This window comes from Narcine bancroftii, chromosome 3, assembly GCF_036971445.1.
Source record: "Narcine bancroftii isolate sNarBan1 chromosome 3, sNarBan1.hap1, whole genome shotgun sequence".
Taxonomy (NCBI): Eukaryota; Metazoa; Chordata; class Chondrichthyes; order Torpediniformes; family Narcinidae; genus Narcine; species Narcine bancroftii.
In genome coordinates, this window is record NC_091471.1 from 57,187,150 (window position 1) to 57,191,871 (window position 4,722).

The window sequence follows — 4,722 nt, forward strand, 5'->3', positions numbered from 1 at the left end:
ATCTGGTAGATTCATCTCAATCTTTTCTTATCTCAATCTTAAACAGACTGCCTCTAATTCTGAAGTTGTACTTATTACTTTATGACTCCTCCTCCAGGGAAAATTACCTCCCTCCATTTGACTAGTCAAAACACTAATGCATTTTGTAAATTTCAATGAGTCCTCCCATCACTCTTCACAAAGCTAAAAGAATAGTGCCCCAGTCATCTCTATTTCCCCTCATATGACAAACAATCAAATCCTGGAACCAGTCTGGTCATTGTTGCATGCAATTCCTACACGGCAAGGGCATGTTTACTTATGTACAAAAAGATACAAATCATACACAATACATTAAGTGCAGTCTCACCAAGACTGTATTGGATTTAGTGCCCTCCATAATGTTTGGGACAAAAAAACTTTTAATCTTTATTTTCCCCTATGTTCCACTGTTTTTAATTTATAATCAAACAATTCAGAGGTGATTTTATTCAAGGTTATTTGTATACATTTTGGTTTGACCATGTAAAAATTACAGCACTTTTTATACATAGTTCCCCTATTTCAGAGCACCATAATGTTTGGGACATTTGGCTTCACAGGTGTTTGTGATTACTCAGGTATGTTTAATTGTTTCATTGGTACAGGTGTAAGAGAGCTAGGCTTGCTTTTAAGCTTTTGATCATCTTTGGAGTCTGTAGTTGCCATTTGTCAAAATGAGGGTCAGAGTTGTGCCAATGAAAGTTAAATAAGCCATTACAAGCGTGAAAAACAAGAATAAAACAGTAAGAGACATCGCCCAAACATTACGATTACCAAAATCAACGCTTGAAACATCATTATGAAGAAAGAGTGTACTGGTGAGCTCAGTAATAGCAAAGGAACTGGTAGGCCAAGGAAGACCTCCCCTGCTGATGACAGAAAATTTTCATTATAATGAATAAAAATCCCCAAATGTATGTCTGACAGATCAGAAACGCTCTTTGGGAGCCAGGTGTGAATATGTCCATGACTTGTCCACAGAAGATTTCACAAACAGAATAACAGAGGCTACATTGCAAGATGCAAATCATGAGTTAGCCACAGAAACGTGATGGACAGATTACAGTTTGCCATGATGTATTTATAAGAGCCTGCAAAATTCTGAAAAAAAGACTTGTGGGTAGATGAGACCAAGGTTGACCTGTATCAGAGTGATGTCAAGAGCAAACTGTGAAGTCATAAAGGAACTGCCCAAGATCCAAAGCATACCACTTCATCTGTGAAACATGGTGGTGGGGATGTTATGGCCTGGGTATGTATGGCTCCCACAGGCACTGCCGCACGGACCTTTATTGATGATGTAACTGGTGATGGAAGTGGCGAAATAAATTCTGATGTGTATAGACATATATTTTCTGCTCAAGTTTGAGCAAATGCCTGCAAACTCATTGGATGGTGCTTCATCTGACAGCAAGGCAATGATCCAAACATACTGCAAAAGCAAGAAAGTAGATTTTCAAAACTAAAAATTGGAAAATCCTCAAATAGCCAAGTCAGTCATCCGATCTAAATCCAATTGAGCATGCCTTCCATATGCTGAAGAGAATAGTTAAGGGGACAAGTCCCCAAAACAGGTAGGAGCTGAAGATGGCTGCAGTGGAGGCCTGGCAGAGCATCACCAGAGAGAATATTCAGCACTTGGTGATGTCCATGAATCACAGACATCAAGCAGTCATTGCATGTAAGGGATAGCCAACAAAGTACTAAAATGGCTACTTTAAAATACAATACATACCATTGCTATGTCCCAAATATTATGATGCCCTGAAATGAAAGGATTATGTATAAAAAGTACTGTAACTTCTATGTGGTCAAACCTAAAGGTACGCATATACCCTTTAATAAAATCTGGAATGTGCACTTCAATCATGTAAATTTTTTGATTACACATTGAAAACTGTGGAGCACAGGTACAATTCAAGGAAAAAAGTGTCTGTCGCAAACATTATGGAGGACACTGTAATTGCAGTAATGTGGAGGTCATTTAAAGAAAGGAGTGACCTTTTCCTGCAAACAGATCCTCTTCTCTTCAGGATAACATATCACTTGCCTTCCTTGTTGTTTGCTTCACCAACACCGGTTCAACTTCAATGACTCTATGTCCCTCTGACCATCAACACTACCAAATCTATTGTCATTTAACAGAACTTTTGCTATTCCATAACGTGTCCAAATAGATGATGATGTCGCATTTTTTCCACAACTGCCATCTTCTCACCAATTCATTCACCAACCAGCCCTGTATGTCTGGAATCTGGGAGTAAACCGAAGCAACCAGAGCAAACCCACATGGAAACAGGGAGAACATCTTACCGAAAACGCTGGATTCGAAGCCTAGCCACTAATAGAAATGTGCTAACTGCTCCACTAATCATTCTGCCTTAACTGTGTCTTCTTTTATTTAAATACACCAAATTCTCTTTCCCTCGTATCTATTCTATGTGTCACATCCTCGGAGAACTCTAGCATATCAAAATACAAGAAATATAGAAATTTTGAAATACTCACTTCAAACTGAAAGATTTTTGTTAAGCAAGAAAGCTGATAAATTGTGAAATCATCTTGAAATGGTGAAATGCAGTTCCTATTCCTATGTTTGTAAACGACATTAAGCATGTTTACGGTTTGACTCCAATTTTGTCACACCTTTCAGAGGAATAACTTTGTGATTATATACCCGGTCATGCAATCAAGCTAGTACTAAGCTTTCTCGACTCAGTTCGTATTTTGGACCTTCAACCATCTTTCAAGTGATTCATGATAATCCAAAAAGCAAACCAACCATTGTTGCCAGAATTTCTCCAGAACACAAACAACCTTGTATGTTCATTCTAATTTTTTATTTGCTTTTTATTCAGAATCCAAAGATTAGAAGGGCCACCTACAATTTACCATCCTCATCTGATCTGTTTGAATTGGCCAGATCCTTGCCTGGTGAGTCGCAGCAGGACACTCCAGTTGATATCCAATATCCTTTCTACAGCTCAGCAAAAACAAATACCTTAAGGTGCCTGTCCCAAGCCTGTATGCACATTACTCAGGATCCTGCTGTCCTTTATGACACTTTACAGTTTACGTTAGAATAAAATGCCAGAATAGTTCCCTAACCCTAACCCTTAAGAATATAATTAGTGTTTACAGCAAAGTAAAATAAAAGATAATTCCTACATTAACTATTAAATTGATGCTGCTGACGTACAGTAAATAACTTGAGAGGCTGAGGCTCAGTCACTGATCTACAGGCTTTTATTCACAATGGACAGGGACCTCATCCTGTGCTGTGGCCTGGCTTTCTGAGGAAGTATCAAGGTGTTAGAGGCTTTATGCAAGGTCAAAAGATCAAGGGGCCACTGGTACAGTCACAGAATGGGCTGGAACCACGTAATCAGGAATACAGCAGTTCCCCATAGCTGCAAAATATGGAACCCCATGAGCAACTTTACTAACGTCCGTTCCAGTGCACACAATTGGCAAAATTTTAACACAACTGAGAGATGAATAGTCAAACATAAACAACACGGGCATTGTATCTCCACCTGAGAATCTGCGACAAGAGGCAGATATGTCTTCACGTCTATTCAATGCTTTCAAAGCCAGGAGCTCACTCTCAATGATATTGAGGGTGAATATCAAATCCTCAGAGAGCTAAAGATTAAAAACTAGTCTTCAAGATTGTCCAACCTCCCATGGAATCAAGATGTACTTCCTGAAATAAATGGTGCCAGTGTGAAAGGAAATGCTTGTGTTAACATTCAAATGTACCTCCCAATTACTTTCCATGGTAGCTGGTTTTGAATTTTCATCTACGATCTCTTGACTTTTTGTATTGATTAGGGTAAATAACTAAAATCAAGCCATCTCATGGCTTTGCAAAAGGTCGCAAAATTAATTTTCCTGATTTGAACCGAATGAAAATGAAAGGTCAGTGAGAGTACTTCTATTTGCAAAATCATGTTAAAGCAGATTAAAATTTCTGTCAGATGAAACTTCTTAATTTGATATTCATGCTAATTAAACATTGCACAATCTTTCACAGCATTCTCATTTATAACTTGGATGGAGTTACCTCATGTTAACTTCATTTCATAGCAGAGGCATAAAAATAATTATTAGTATGTTTGATACTTATCAAATGTGCAACAACAATGAGCATTGACTTCCCTAATGGAAGCTGTTCTGATGTCTGATCTTCTAATACCTGCTCATTTAACATTTGACAATGTTATTTTGCTTCCTTACGGAAGATGGATACTATATTAATGAGACCTTTGATCCTAGTTTTGAAGCAACTGTGAAGGCAATTTCTTTGACAAAAAAAAAGTTGAGGAATAAATAAATTTGATAAGAAGAAGAGAGGAAATCAAGGGTGGGGAGTAATTTAGCTTAATTTCTGTGAACAGGGAAAACATGGAGGTGCAAATTGGATCCTGTCTGCTAAGGCATCGATTACATGACCTCAGATGATAAAAGGCCAAATGTGTCCAATGCTGCATTGATTCTGGTAGGCATTTTTTGCATGAGCTTCCCTTTAGAGATTTATTCAGCACTGCTGCACAAACATGAAGTGTGACATTGTGAAAAAACTGAAATATAGTCTATCCCAACAAGTTAAACTGCACCTTCAAATGTCTCTCCCACAGCTCCCGTTCATCAGGCCAATCTCTTCTGGGTGCTGAAGTTCATGCTTCCACTACAAAGCTT

The 4,722-nt window shown here is 38.2% G+C and overlaps 1 long non-coding RNA gene across 1 annotated transcript; it reads left to right on the forward strand.

Moving 5' to 3' along the window:
- The first annotated feature begins 1,238 nt into the window (after positions 1-1,238).
- Positions 1,239-4,516, forward strand: LOC138756116 (uncharacterized). Its single transcript, XR_011352763.1, has 3 exons — positions 1,239-1,273; positions 2,880-2,955; positions 4,422-4,516. It is a non-coding gene; the product is annotated as an uncharacterized lncRNA (long non-coding RNA).
- The last annotated feature ends 206 nt before the right edge of the window (positions 4,517-4,722 follow it).